Source organism: Vicia villosa, linkage group LG1 (genome assembly GCF_029867415.1).
Source record: "Vicia villosa cultivar HV-30 ecotype Madison, WI linkage group LG1, Vvil1.0, whole genome shotgun sequence".
Lineage (NCBI taxonomy): Eukaryota > Viridiplantae > Streptophyta > Magnoliopsida > Fabales > Fabaceae > Vicia > Vicia villosa.
In genome coordinates this window covers 75350025-75367081 of record NC_081180.1, presented here as the reverse complement: position 1 = coordinate 75367081, position 17057 = coordinate 75350025, and positions in this window count along the sequence as shown.

Genomic DNA, 17057 nt, shown 5'->3' with positions numbered 1-17057 from the left:
ATATCATGGACTCTCAGATCAATCACACAGGATCATGCCTTATTTTATTTTCTATTTCTATTTCTATTTTAATTTCTTTGTAAAATTAATTAAAAATAGTTTTAAAAATCCAAAAAATACATAAAAAATATTTTTAAGTTTCTAAAATAATATTTTATTTTTTATATAAAAATATTTTATTTTTCTTCATAATTTAAATATTTTTTTTAATTAATTAGATAATATGCATATATTTATCTTTTACTTATTTTCAACCAATCAAAAATCATAAAAAAAATTGTTCTTTATATTAAATATTGTTTATATATTATAGGCTAATTTTGTACATATTTAGAATAATTTTCTTTTTAAGTTTTAATTATATGTGTAATTATTTGTATAATTATGTATTAATTAACTTAATAAATTTCAAATCAATTTCAAAAATTCCAAAAAAATTAGTTTTGTTTTAAAATTAATTAACAAGAATTTTGAACATATTTTAAACTTAATTTTTAGGTTTAAATTTATTTTCATCTTTTTTCCTCATTTTAATTTAATTAATCATGCATTAATTATAATTAAAATAAATCATCAAAAATCCAAAAACATTTCTTTTATTTTCTTGCAATTTAAATTCCTAGATAAATGTATAGGTGGTCAAATCCATGTAAATAGCATAGTTTACATTTCCTGCACAATCGATGTAATAGCGTAGATTTACTTTCCGCATTTTATATTTCCGTATTTTAAATTCCAGCACATATAAACTGCGTGTATGCTAAAGATAAAATTGAACCGTTAGATCACTAACTTCAAAGATAAAATATCTGAATCCAAACACAATCACACTTGCACCTCTTAAGGTAATCCCTCTTCTACTCTTTTCAAAATCAAAATCAATTTCAAATACGAAATCGAACTTTTGTTTATATCCGGTGAAAGGATAGATTTTTAAAGGAAATAGGATAAAGACCTTATAACTCAGGGTAGACCTCCTAATTTGCTTGCTCAAATCAAAACAAACAAATCTCTCATATATCGTTGTTTTTCAAAATAAAACTTTCAAAAAAGACAATACTTTGTATATATCCAAACAAGGATCATTACGAAGTTAACGTTCTTTTTTTCAAAAACATCTTTTGAAAGATAAAAACACTATGTATACATCCGCACAAGGATCATTACAAAGTCAATTTACAAAGGTATTTGAAACCACATACGAGCATTTCAAGGCAATAGAAAAGTGATTGAAAACAAGTGAGCTAAGCAAATTAAAGAGCCCATGGATAACCATGGATACAAAGGGTGCTAACACCTTCCCTTTGTATAACCTACCCCCTTACCCAGAATTTCTTAAAGGTCTTTTTTCTGTTTCTTTTATAAACCTTTCCTTAATTGGATAAAATAAAAGGTCGGTGGCGACTCTTTGATTTTCAAATACAAAAGCAGAAACAAAAAAGAGTCAGTTCGCGTATCTCTCCGCAAGAGGTATGGTAAAAAACCGAGGGCGACACACTTCAAAACCTATTGAGCTTCTCCGTCTAGATCTTTTTGGTCCCTCAACGACTAGGAGTCTAGGAGGTAATTACTATGGCTTTATAATCGCAGATAATTTTACTATATTCACTTGGACTATATTTTTAAGTCAAAAGGAATAAATTTTTAAAATTTTATTACATTTGATTGACAAATTTTTTATAGGCAGCATATTAAGTAAGACGTTCTAACATTATGAGAGACATCATATCTTTGTCTGTCTTGGGTTGCCTTTTTGGCGCGCATTTCTTATTTTTCACTAGTCCTTTATTTTTTGGGTTTGTAATACTCTATTATAAGATTATCTTTCTAAGTTAGACAAATAGATTTTTGTTTTGTAAATATGATTCATCATGCCATTTATTTTTGTAATTGTACAGATACTCGGGAGAATATTTAAGTAAAAGTGAGAGTGGTCTTAAATTCAAGGGGTCTGGATCAAATTTCACGAGTAGTTTTAGGAAAATGTAACTAAACTAAAAAGAGTTCATATGAGACAGTCGTGTACTATTAATTACTAATATCAAAATTCTTTTCATTGGGTCAAAGTCGTTAAGACATAGGTGACTTTGCACCAAACTAGATTAAAAATTACATGTGTTATTTATTTTGCTTGTTTGTTTTTTATTGTTATGCCTTTATGTTTGTTAAGAATCTCACATCAAACAATATATGGTATGAACATGTGCTTATAAGTAGGGGTAATCCTCACTCTACAAGCTGGTTTTGTAGGATTAAGTTAGGCCCAATTACATTTCTTAACATGGTATCAAAGCCTTGTTTAAAATCCGGCGGACCACCTGTTATCAGGTTTCCGCTATTGGGTCACCCACCATTTATTCCCGCGCTCCAGTTGTTCAGTTTTAGGCGTGATGGGATGTGTTAAGAATATCACATCAGACAGTACATGACCTGAACATGCGCTTATAAGTGGAGGAAATCCTCACCCTACAAGTCGGATTTATAGGGTTAAGTTAGACTCAATCACATTTCTTAATAATTTTGTCATACACGTTGTTCCAACACTATGTGTGACATCTTGTCACCTATCCAACATAATTTCATAAAGTTTTTGTGAAATTTTCTAAGCTTGTCCAAAACCAACTTAATTTGAAAATAATTACCCTAATAAGTGATCATGGTGGTGAATTTGTTAACCACCAATTTGAAAGCTTTTGCAACAATAATGATATAGCACATAACTCTATAACATTGAGGATTCTCTTTGTGATGTCTCATTAAATTCAAACACATTGAGACAAGTTTTCTTTATTGAAACTTAATATTAACTCGCCAATTCCATACCAATAAGAGCTCTACTTGTTTCTAGAAACGGTCTTCCGAGAAGTAGTGGCGTTTAAGAGTCTCCGGGCATGTCTAGAATCGAAATCTAACAAAAATAACAAATCATCTACCCTAACCAATACATTTTAAATAACTCTATATGGATAGGTGATAGAACGATTATCTAGGGTAAATGTCATCTGACTTGGCTTTGGTTCACCACAATTTAACTTTATCATCATGGATCACACCATCAAGTTAATGCTAGCTCCTAAATCACATAAAGCATGACCATTAATTAGCGAACCAATAGAATAATGAATAGTAAACCTACCCGGATCCATGAGTTACGGTAGAAGCTTTTGTTGAATGATTGTGCTACACTCTTTCGCCAAAGTGATATTCTCATACTTCAACTTATGTTTTATCGATAAGAGATCTTTCATGAATTTAGTTTAAACTGGAATTTGTTTGAGAGCTTCACATAATGGAATGTTAACCTGTATTTATGCCAGTGTTAAGAGTGAATTAATGGTAAATTCATGTGTTAATATAAGTAATTTCCTTTCTAAACTAATGCAAATTGTGATAGATCCATAGGTTTTTAGTAAGAATTGAACTGAATAAGTTTAGTTCATGTTGTAAAGCAAAATGAATCACTTGTGGGTACTATTGATGCAGGTTTGGAGCTGAAAATGAGCTTTATAACAACATGAAGAGGAAAGAAAGCTGGAAGTCTCAAAGGCAGAGCAAAAAGAAGAAGTTTTAGCAAGGGCGCGCCGCGCCAAACTCACTGTTTTTTACCGCGCCGCGGTAATCCGTTACCGCGCCGTGGACGCGACGTTTCAGGCCCAAAAATCATAAATAGAAGCCCTAGTCTTCAAGTAAAGGGACTGACTTTTTGTGAGCGAAATTAGGAGAGCATTCTGATTCTGAAGCTGAGAACAACAATTGAAGGTGGATTCTTTACCAATTGAAGACATTCCTTTGATGAAGATGAATCCCTCCATTAAATCTTGTGTGTTCTTCATGTCTATGGAGAGTTAAATTCCTCTTGTTGAGTTTAAGGTAGTAGTTAGCCTATGAATATGCAATACCATTGATTAATTCCTATGAACAATTGTTTGAATTTATTATCAATAAGAAACCTTGTTTTTCTATTAAATTATTGTGGAGTCTTTGATCGAAAGAAAAGATTCTAACTTTTGCCCTAGGTTACTATATTGATTCAGTCCCAATTCGCAGAGATGGAATTGTGATTGAGTTTTCATAATTATCGTTCTTTATTACTATTATCGATATTGATATTCTGAGAGATCGAATCTCATAACGGTAAAAGTTTATCTAATTTGATTTGCAAACATGGAATCATATTTGAGGATAAGTGAAGATAATAATTCAAATGATTGTTCAATTGTGATTTAATTAACAAATTGTATAGGAATAGGTTGATGAACCCTATAGCTCAACATATCTCTTTAATCGTTAACAAACTTTCAGAATTTGCATTTAAATTATTGTTTAGATTTAATAGCATAGTTATAACCACAAACACAAATTCAACTACTTTTTCTCACTCAAAATAACCAACTATAGAACGGCAGTAATATTAAACCAATCCCTTTGGATACGATATATACCGAAAATATTTACCCACAAATACTTTCAACAAATTGGCGCCGTTGCCGGGGATTGGTGTCAATATTGCACGCATTGCAATAGTTTTTATTTTGAGTTTTTGTTACTATTTTATCGATTTGGTTGTTTCACTCGTTTGTTAGTTTTTGCAGAATTTCGTGTATGCGCAGCAAAGTTCCCAGTGATCAACTTCTTTTTGATCCCGAGATCGAAAGGGCCGCTAGGAGGTTAAACATCAAAATACAAAGAAGAGCAAACATAGCAAGAGCAAGAGACAACGCAACCGCGACATCGTCACAACAACTAGAAAGAATGGACGAGTCGTCAGAAGGACTTTTCTTTCACGAACTATTTGTTGAAGAAGAACAGGAAGTTATTATACAACCAACTGTTGTCAACATGGCTGCTACTAGTCCATGTGCAAATAGTCCAAGACTCAACCCACAGTTTGCTAGAACTGCCGCCAACGGGCATAATTCAGAATTGAAGACCGGTATTATACAGTTGATTTGTGCGAGTCCTTTCGCCGGATTGGACCATGAAGATCCGTACACGCATCTTACTCGGTTCTATGAGTTAGCGGGTACTAGTGGTGTAGCTCAAGCTGATGAGGAAACATTATTCAAGAGGTTGTTCCCATATTCTTTGTTATCTAAGGCAAAAGATTGGTACTTGGATCAACCTGAAACAGTGATGACCGACTGGAATACCTTAGAGGAAAATTTTTTGGAAAGGTTTTACTCTCAAAACCGATTCTTTGAAGAAAAAACAGCAATAGCAGTATTCTCTCAAGGCAGTAATGAATCATTGAATGAAGCGTGGGAAAGGTATAAAGCTATGTTGAGAAAGTGCAAAGGACACGGTTTTGCAGAAGTTGATCAAATCCACATGTTCCGTAATGGTCTCACACCTACAAATAAGACACTCTTGGATGGCACAGCTGGTGGTTCACTTATGTCCAAGACACCTGCTGAAGCTACTCAGATAATTGAGCGAATGGCTCTGAATGATCGTCAGGGTAACCATGATCGAACTGTCAGAGATAAGAAACCCGGAATTTTGGAATTGAATAACAGTGATGCTTTGCTGGCCCAGAATAAGTTACTAACATCACAAGTGGAGCTTTTGACACAACAAATGTCTAAATTACCACAACAACTCAAGGAGCTGAATGGTGTATCTAATTCTTATCAAGTTGCAAAGTGTGAGTTATGCAAGGGAGATCATCAAACAGGATTTTGCCCACCAGTTTTGGAAGAAGAAGTAAATTACATGAACAACAACCAAGGACAAAGGCAGAATCAATATCAAAATCCTCCGTATCAACAAGGTTATCCACCAAGGAATAACAATCAAGGTTATCAACAAAGGCCACATAATCAAGGGTATCAACAACAAGCCTTCCAACCTTACACTCAACCACCACCACAACAACAAGGAGGACCGTCAAAGTTAGAAGAAACTATGACACAATTTATGCAAATGTCAATGACAAATCAAAAGAATCAAGAGGCAGCTATAAAGAATTTGGAAACTCAAGTGGGCCAACTTGCTAAGAAGATTGCAGCTAATCAATCAAATGCAACATTCTCTCCCAACACTCAAGAGAATCCAAAAGAGCATTGCAAAGCGGTGGTGACAAGGACTGGGCAAAAAGGAAGTAATGACAAAGTTGAAAAGAATGATGTTGAGGATGATACAGAAAAGAAAGATGAAAAACATGATGGAGAGGATGAAGAATATGAAATTATTAATAATGAGGCTGAAGCAGAAAATTTGAATAAAGAAGTTGAAAAAAAAGAAAAACTAAAAAGAAAGAGTGTTAGAGAAAAGATGGCAAACAACGTGATACCAAGTCAACATTTGCCATATCCCCATGCTCCATCAAAGAAGGATAATGCTAGGCAATATGCAAGGTTTATGGAAATTTTTAAGCAACTACAAATTAATATTCCATTCTCCGAAGCAATTGCTCAAATGCCAAAATATGCGAAATTCATGAAAGATATCTTGACAAAGAAGAAAAGATCGGAAGAAGAAGAAGTTGTTATACTTGATGCACAATGTAGTGCTATAATATCACGCCTTCCTCAAAAGGCGAGAGATCCTGGAAGAGTCACATTGCCGGTCACAATTGGCAATCAGAATATTGGGAATGGATTTATCGATTTAGGATCAAGTATCAATTTAATTCCTTTATCAATAGTGAAGCGGTTGGGAAATATTGAGATGAAGTCAACAAGAATGACTTTACAATTAGCAGATAAATCAACCACTCTTCCTTATGGAGTTGCACAAGACATGTTAGTGAAAGTTGACAAATTTTTGTTTCCGGTAGATTTCGTTGTGATTGACATGGAAGAAGACAAGGAGTCACCTATCATTCTTGGAAGACCATTCATGAAAACAGCCCGAATGATGATCGATATTGATGATGGTATAATGAAGTTAAGAGTCCAAGATGAAGAGGTATGTTTTAATCTTTTCGATGCCATGAAACAACCCAAGGACAAGAATGATTGTTTTCGCATGGATGTTACTAAAGAGATTGTAGTAGAAGTGGCAAACCAAATTCATCTTTCTAGCCCTTTAGAGAGATCTCTTGTTGATTCTTTTAATGTACTTACTCAAGAAGAAGAAAAAGAAATTGAGTTGTTTTTAAAGGAATTAGAGAAAGGTGGCAACACGACCACAAAGGAGGACAAGGTAGAAGATTTTGGGCTGAAAAAAGAAGTGAAAGAGTCAAAGATGGAATTAAAGCTACTCCCACCTCATTTGAAATATGTCTTTTTAGATGAAGATGGAAATGAACCGGTCGTTATTAGTTCTAAGTTGAATACAAAAGAAGAGGCAAGACTCATCCAAATTCTCCAAAAGAATAAAGCTGCAATTGGATGGGTATTGGCGGATCTGAAAGGTATAAGTCCTGCATATTGCATGCACAAGATCATGTTAGAGGAAGAATTCAAACCGGTAGCTCAACCGCAAAGAAGACTAAATCCAACAATGAAAGAGGTAGTAAGAAAAGAGGTGATCAAACTCCTAGAAGCAGGTATGATTTACCCAATTTCTGATAGTGCATGGGTAAGTCCAATACAAGTTGTGCCGAAGAAGGGAGGTATGACGGTAATCCGTAATGAAAAGAATGAACTTATACCAACAAGAACTGTAACCGGGTGGAGAATGTGCATCGATTATCGTAGACTCAACAAAGCTACGAGAAAATATCACTTCCCTCTACCATTCATGGATCAAATGCTTGAGAGGTTATCGGGGCAGAACTACTATTGCTTCTTGGATGGGTATTCCGGGTACAATCAGATTGTGGTAAACCCAGAAGATCATGAGAAGACAGCTTTTACATGTCCATTTGGAATTTTCGCATATAGGAGGATGCCATTTGGATTATGTAACGCTCCAGCTACTTTCCAACGGTGTATGTAAGCCATATTCTCAGACCTCATTGAAAAAAGTATTGAAGTATTCATAGATGACTTCTCGGTATTTGGAAAAACTTTTGATACATGCTTGAATAATCTGGATGTGGCACTTGGAAGGTGTATTGAGACCAATTTGATTTTAAATTGGGAGAAGTGCCATTTCATGGTAACTGAAGGAATTGTACTCGGTGATCGCGACTTTGCGTGTCTATTAGTCGGGGTAACTGCAAGTGCACAGTCGTGTCGTGTAGTTTTAAAAGATATCGAATCCACAGGGACTATAAATCGACCTACCGTTATCTAAAGTTACTATGTAAAGCTAAGGCTAATGATATTTGGGTTTTTTTATAAATGGGGAAACTAAAATCCTAAATCTAGATAAAATATAATAACAAACGGATATCAGTATGTATTTCATCTAACTTAGGTGATCCGAAGGTCCATTGGCTATGGTGTTAATTCAATTAAAGATCTTTATTAATTCTATTGATTAAAAGTCCTCCTCTCAAACTCTCGCTCTATTGATTCAGACTACGATCCTAACTCTTAATGTACGCTTTCGCCATCCCACCAGATTTAGAAACGCTTTTTGAAAACAACGTAATTAATAAAATGCTTATTTTATGAAGTCGTTATCTACTTAAATCTCCTAATCTCAAACTCTCGCTCTGTTGACTCGGAACATGCTAATATCCCTAACGTACGCTTTCGCCATCCCGCGCGGGTATAAAAACACTTTTTGAAAATAAATAAGTTCTAATTAGTTCTAATACGCTTTCGCCATCCTTAAAACTAATGTCCTATGTCTACTATCCAGTTAAAGATCTCAAACTTTCGCTCTATTGATTTTAACCTTTGACCGTCTTAACCCCTCAAACTTTCGCTCTATTGGTTTTAAGACTTACTAATTAAATTAGACATACAAACCAAAAACAAGTGATAATTAATAAAACATAATTAAGCCAATTTAATTCGGATCCCTACGGTTAAATTACTTTACATACCGACATCTAAATAAATTAGCCAGACATACTTAAAGAAACAAACATGAAATTATAATTATTAAACATGGAATTATAATTATTAAACATGAAATTATAATTACTAACCATATTATAATAATAATGATAAAACAATATTATAAGAACATAAAACTAAAATAATTGCAAATAAATAAACCTGGAAGTAAAGCAGACGAAATAAACTTGAATTAAATTGCAAACAAAACAAATCTTGAAACTTGAATGAAGCTTTGAAATAATGTCGGCAAGATTGTGATCCAAGAGTACATAAATTGTAGGCCTAAAACTAATGGTGTGGTAGTTCCTCAATGTGAGAAACTACCACTTTTACAAAGTGATAATATATGCCTAAAACTATGAACAGCGCTTCCGCGCCTAAAACTTGGATGATTTCAAATGAATGCTAAGACTCTATTTATAGTGAATGGAAATGGAGGTTATTTTCAGCATCACGTGAGAAGTAGTGGAGATAGTGGAGTGGGAAGTTGAGAAAATATAGGAAGACTTGGTTGGTGGAGTATAAAACGGAGACGTGGGCCTTCAAATTTAAACTATCTTTGAACGAGTCATGAGACGTGGGTCTCAAAGTGGCTGGATTGTTGGAGACGGACGTCTCCTTTATGTGATGTGGCCTATGAACGTGGGTGAGCTTGGGAGACGGACGTCTCCTTTGATGACGTGGCCCTTGGACTTTGGAGACGGGCGTCTCCATGCAATTGGGCCCTTAGACGGGCGTCTCAGCTTCTTCATAGTGGGAGCTTCAGCTCCTTCGTGGGTTGGGCTTCCACACTTGATCCATCGTATTTTCACCCTTCACATTTGATTCATTCCATTTGCACCTCCACTTCACTACAATACCTCTTTTCCATCTTTTAGGCACAAATAGTAGTGATTTTAGCTCAATTTCTTTCCTTTTCACAAATAGTCTCAATATGAGCGTAAAACCTGAAAACATAGAAAATACCGGCATAATACCAACATAAAGCAACATAATTAAGATAAAATAGGGAAATAATCATTGTAAATCAAGCCAAATATGTGATACATTTTCGTGTTATCACTCGGACACAAAGTATCTTCAAGAGGACTTGAAGTGGACCAAGCCAAGGTGGAGGTAATTTCAAAGCTTCCACCTCTAATAAATGTCAAAGGAGTAAGAAGTTTTTTAGGTCATGCGGGATTCTATAGAAGGTTCGTAAAAGATTTTTCAAAGATTGCCAAGCCTTTGAGTAATTTACTCAACCAAGGTACGTGTTTTAATTTTGATGAATCTTGTGTACAAGCTTTCAATGACCTAAAAGAACGGCTAGCCACCGCACCTGTGATCGTAGCACCCGATTGGAAAAACCATTTTGAACTTATGTGTGATGCTAGCGATTATGCCATAGGTGCTGTATTAGGCCAACGAAAAGGAAAAATATTTCATGTCATACACTATGCAAGCAAGGTGCTAAATGATGCTCAAGTCAATTATGCTACCACAGAAAAAGAATTGTTAGTTATAGTGTATGCCCTTGAAAAATTTAGATCCTATCTCATTGGGTCAAAGGTGGTGATTTACGCAGACCATGCGGCCATTAAATATCTGCTTACTAAACCGGATTCGAAGCAAAGACTCATTCGTTGGGTTCTTCTCTTGCAAGAATTTGACATAGAAATCCGGGATAAAAAGGGTTCAGAAAATGTGGTAGCAGATCATTTATCCCGTTTGGTCAATGTAAATGTCACCAACCAAGAAGCTGAAATAAATGATGAGTTTCCGGATGAACAACTTTTTCAAATCCAAATAAGACCTTGGTTCGCCGATCTTGCTAATCATAAAGCAACCGGTATGATACCGGAGGACTTTGACTGGAAGAAAAAGAAAAAGTTGTTAGCCGATGCAAAATACTATGTGTGGGACGACCCATATTTGTTCAAGATAGGTAAGGATGGAATTTTAAGAAGATGTGTTACTGAAGAAGAAGCCCAACAAATCTTGTGGCAGTGTCATAATTCGTCTAGTGGTGGGCATTTTAACGGATGGAGGACGGCAACAAAAGTTCTCCAATCCGGGTTTTTCTGGCCAACTATTTTCAAATACGCCCATCACCATGCAAAGAATTGTGACAAATGTCAAAGAGTTGGTGGGATAAGTAAACGAGATGAGATGCCACTTCAGACCATTATTGAAGTAGAAGTTTTTGATTGTTGGGGCATCGATTTCATGGGGCCATTTCTTCCTTCTTTTGCTAATGAATATATTCTAGTTGCAGTGGATTATGTCTCCAAGTGGGTAGCAGCCATCGCCACACCAAAAGCGGATGCCAAAACTGTGCTAAAATTTTTAAATCGAAACATATTCACACGTTTTGGCATGCCTAGAGTGATCATAAGCGATGGTGGATCTCACTTTGTTAACGAGCAGGTAGCGAAAGTGCTGGACAAATATCATATCAACCACAAGATAGCATCACCTTATCATCCCCAAACCAACGGGCAAGCAGAGATCTCAAACAGAGCAATCAAGAATATTCTAGAGAAGACTGTGTCAGAATCCCGTAAAGACTGGTCGGTAAGGATTGATGATGCCTTGTGGGCATATAGAACAGCATACAAAGCACCGACAGGCGCATCTCCTTTTCAAATGGTTTATGGTAAGGCATGTCATCTCCCGGTGGAGGTGGAACACAAAGCATTATGGGCCTTATGATTCTTCAATAGAGATGATACTTTGGCTTATAAGAAAAGGAAGAATCAACTCCATGAGCTTGAGGAATTCAGGTACCTAGCATATGAGTCTAATAAAATGTACAAGGAAAATATGAAAAGGTACCATGATAAGAGAATCAAGAAGAAAGAGTTCAAGGTGGGAGACCTTGTTCTACTATTCAATTCTAGACTAAAGCTCTTCCCAGGAAAACTAAAGTCTAAGTGGTCAGGACCGTTCGTAATTAAGGAAGTCAAACCATATGGTGCCATTACTATTGAGGATGTTAAGACTAAAGAAAGTTGGACCGTTAATGGAGAACGGTTAAAGAACTACCTTGGGGGAGAGTTTGATAGAGAAGTGTGCACAATCTCACTTTTGAGCACATAATAGAAGGATTTCGACCGTCGAGCCATGCGAAGTTAAACGAAGCGCTTGTTGGGAGGCAACCCAACAGAGTAAGTTCTTTTGTTTTTCTTTTATTATTTATTTATATCATCAAATCAGTGCAATAAGAGTAGGAAGGAGTATGAATCAAACACTAAGTGATGAAGGTGTAACAATTTGTTAATATAGAAAACTGCAAATAGGCTTTAATTCGCAAAGTCGCGCCGCAAGTATAAGGGGCGCGCCGCGATGCCAAACAGGGATTTTGGCGCGACGCGGTTGTAAATGTGCGCGCCGCGGTAATGCGAACTTAAGCTTTTATTTGGAAACTGTACATTTCCCCCTCATTCTTTGTTTTAAAACTCCAACACTCCTCAGAGTGAAAATCTTAGATTTGCAGTTTTCACCCAAAAATCTCGTTCATTCTCACTTAAATCAGAATCAAGGTATGTATCCCTTCCTTTATTTTTGTGTTAATTACCAAGTATGTCAATTTGCAACCCTAATCTTTAGATAGTATGAAAATATGAAGGATTCATGAAAAATTTTGGAAACCCTAGGGTAGATGACAATGATCTGGTGTTCAATTGAGACTGTATGTGTGATTGAGGGTATTGAGAGCCTCAGAAATGGCTCATTGCAGTCAAACCCTAGCAGTTGCGCCGCAGCCGCGCCGCGGGTAACTGCAGTCGCGCCGCGATTGAGTGAGAAATTTCCACATTGTTTTGTTTTTCTGATCCTAACATATTATCTGCTGTGTGTTGCTATTTGTTTTGTTAATTGCAGATGAACCCTTCCAAAAGAGGACGCACCAAGACAACAAGTTCTGGTCCTAGGGGAGCACGTGCTTCGACCGGTCAGGCTAATCGATTTTTGGGTCGTGCTCAAGCCGACAGATTCAAAGATTTGGGTTCCCGAACCATCTTAACTGAGAAGTTGGTTACCACCTTAGGACAAGGAGGAGGTCCTTACTCTAATATGTGGGATTACCTTGAGTAAAACTGGCAGCGTGTGTTTGAACCACACACAGTCATTGACTATGACATAGTGAAGGAATTTTATGCGAATGCTATCAAAACCACATATGAAACGGTAGCCTATACATATCAGTCATTTGTGAGAGGAAAAACCGTGGCATTTGATAGAGATTTAATTAATGAATTCTTGGGTGAACCACTCCAATTAGAAGAGGATGAGAAATGTTTCTATAGGCAACATGTGCTTAAATGTGCTGACCTTGTGGACCAGATGTCTGAAAGAATATGCATTCCAGGAAGAGGACCAGAACTTAGTAAGCAAGGAAATCCGACCAACTACAACAGGAGGGATCTGAACATCCGTGCGAGGGGAATTCTGTATGTGATTTTGTATAATATTAGGCCGAAGACGCATGTGACCACGATTCCTTTAGATGTGGCATTCCTGATGAGCGTCATCATGTCTGAGCATACCGTTGATGTCGTATTCATTCTTTCGAATGAATTGCGCCGAGCAGCATTGAGTGACACACAACATGGCATTAATGCCAAATGTGTGCTTCCCCTACCCGGTCTAATTATGGGATTATGCAAAGAGGCAGGGGTAGAGTGCTCGGGACAAGGGCACCATGTGATTAACACTTTTATTGATGATGTTTTTATTAACAGGTTTTGTGCAAAGCCATTTTACAGGGACCAAAAGGCTGCAGCCGCCGCTTCTCAGGCTGGACCATCTGCATCTACAGCACCACCTACTAGTATTGCATCTACATTTGATCCTCTGGTGGCTCATCACTATTATCTTCTTGCATGATGCTTTGAGGCTAACCAGAGGTCCCATATCTTCTTGCATGATGCTATGCAGCAGCAGTACAAGAACCTTTCTGCTGCCCCTGAGGAGAGAACTTTCCCGACCCGGGAAAGCTATTTCACATATTGTGGTTGGCCGGAGTCCAACCCTTTTCCTGTGGGGGGTGCAGGTGTTGAGACTAATAACCAGGAGCAAGAGAATATGGAGGAGGATGCAGATATTGATGCCGATATTGATTTGATGTTTTGATGTGGTAATGTGAGAAAGGAGTGAGAATAGTTTGTTTATGATAACTGATGAGATGATAATTTTTTTTTATTGTTGATCCTGTTTTAGTTGTTTTATGAATGGCTAACTTGTACTCTGGTGAACCTTAGGGTCACTATGACTTGTTTTTTTTTGGTATTGAAGTTTATGTTAAGTATTGCAATTGTTTTGTTTTTGTGTTTGTCTCAATTTAGAGTGAGTAGTTTCTACAGTATAATGAAAATCTCAAGCAAAGTACCAACAATGGAGCAACATGCGTGAAAGTGGTAGTTAGTAAGTGAATTTTTTTGAGATTTTTCTTTTCTTTTTCAAAAAGAGTGACAAGGCAGGTATGACTTTTCGAACTCAAACTCTTAGTGTGTGCATGAAACATAGGTTGTTAGTAAATATCGACAGAAGTTCTTTATGGTACTTAATTTTTTATTGGATCGGCTTAGCCTTAGCCATTATGAGGAAAGCTTTCCATTGTTTATTATATGCAAGAGAACATCAATTATTTTGACATGTTTGTATTTTGCTAAACCAATTGTTGCATCGTTATGTGGAAATCGGTGAAAGGGATTTAGGCAATTGTTTGAATCTGAGAGTTTCGTTGAGCCGATCCCATCTTAAAACATTTTTTTTTCTGTGAAAGTGTGATCTTTTGTCAACCATTCTTTGAGCCTGAGGTCAAGATAAGCATCATAATATGCACCAAGGAAAATACCTGGTGGGTTTTGATCTCAATAAAAAGTTTTGGACCATCAACCATAAAATTTGTGATGTGTTTTCTCTTTGACCTTTTTAGAAAGTAGTGGAGCATTCATATAATCTAGATATAAGTTGATCTCCAAGTTGGGGAGAGTCACAATCAAAAAAAGAGTAAGTACAGGTGGTAATCTGTGAAGGACAAAAGAAATTTGTAGCTTGAAAAAAAGAAGGAAAAAGAACAACGTTTGAATCTAAACAGTTGTTGAAAAAAAAAACACCGAGCTACGAATGGAAAAAGATGAACGGGTGAGAAAGCTAAAGTTATAGAGAAGAAGGAATGAGTTATGATTTGGATGCTTCCCTAGATTAGGAACAACCCTTGAGTATCTTCTTTTCTTTGAATCTAAACCACATTACAACCCTAGAAAGACATTCTGATTCTCATATTCCACAGGACTCGATGCTAACAATATGGTGAACGTATGATATGGATTCTTGTTGATTTAATTGTTTGGATGAGTGTTCAACCCCTCTGTTATTCATCATACTTTTTGATGAGAGTGATTAGTGCTGATTCAATTACAATTGTGTAGTGTTTTGAACTTCTTGAGGTAATTTGCTTTCAAAATTTGTTTCGGGTGTATGTTCTGAGTTTGCAGGAAGAGGAGGATTATTTGACTTGGTTACTGAATTGAACCACTTGAAAAAACCTTTTTGAAAAACTTGTTGCATGATTGTCGGTATGTTTTGTTGGAGGTAAGTAATTTTGTTCAGGGACAAACAAAACTCTAAGTTGGGGAGAGTTTGTTAGGAGTGAATTAATGGTAAATTCATGTGTTAATATAAGTAATTTCTTTTCTAAACTAATGCAAATTGTGATAGATCCATAGGTTTTTAGTAAGAATTGAACTGAATAAGTTTATTTCATGTTGTAAAGCAAATCGAATCACTTGTGGGTACTATTGATGCAGGTTTGGAGCTGAAAAGGAGCTTTATAAGAACATGAAGAGGAAAGAAAGCTGGAAGTCTCAAAGGCAAAGCAAAAAGAAGAAGTTTTAGCAAGGGCGCGCCGCGAGAGTCCAAGACCGCGCCGCGCCAAACTCACTGTTTTTGACCGCGCCGCGGTAATTTGTTGCCGCGCCGCGGACGCGACGTTTCAGGCCCAAAAATTATAAATAGAAGCCCTAGTCTTCAAGTAAAGGGACTGACTTTTTGTGAGCGAAATTAGGAGAGCATTCTGATTCTGAAGCTGAGAACAACAATTGAAGGTGGATTCTTTACCAATTGAAGACATTCCTTTGATGAAGATGAATCCCTCCATTAAATCTTCTGTGTTCTTCATGTCTATGGAAAGCTAAATTCCTCTTGTTGAGTTTAAGGTAGTAGTTAGCCTATGAATATGCAATACCATTGATTAATTCCTATGAACAATTGTTTGAATTTATTATCAATAAGAAACCTTGTTTTTCTATTAAATTATTGTGGAGTCTTTGATCGAAAGAAAAGATTCTAACTTTTGCCCTAGGTTACTATATTGATTCAGTCCCAATTTGCAGAGATGGAATTGTGATTGAGTTTTCATAATTATTGTTCTTTATTACTATTATCGATATTGATATTCTGAGAGATCGAATCTCATAACGGTAAAAGTTTATCTAATTTGATTTGCAGACATGGAATCATATTTGAGGATAAGTGAAGATAATAATTCAAATGATTGTTCAATTGTGATTTAATTAACAAATTGTATAGGAATAGGTTGATGAAGCCTAAAGCTCAACATATCTCTTTAATCGTTAACAAACTTTCAGAATTTGCATTTAAATTATTGTTTAGTTTTAATAGCATAGTTATAACCACAAAACAAATTCAACTACTTTTTCTCACTCAAAATAACCAACTATAGAACGACAGTAATATTAAACCAATCCCTGTGGATACGATATATACCGAAAATATTTACCCACAAATACTTTCAACAGTCAGCATCTCCATAATGGAATTATTTCATCAACAAATTAGATATTTGAGAAGAATGTCTTAACTAATGATGGATACACTTTCTTTGGAGGGTTGTAGATGAATGTCGTTAAGGTCACATCTTCAAAAGTTTTGAAGAATTCACATTCTTAAAAGATTTTAATATCCAAGGTATGAATTTCTAAGGTCGTCTTGTTTGCAAAATCTTGAAATAACCTACCTTATTTTAAGATTCATTTATCATATTTTCTTGAGATTTAGTTCAAGATTTGTTTTTGAGATGAGTAATCATCGGCGAGAGGAGTTGGAGAGACCGATCTTAATCTCTAGGCGCCATGATGGTGATGATGATGG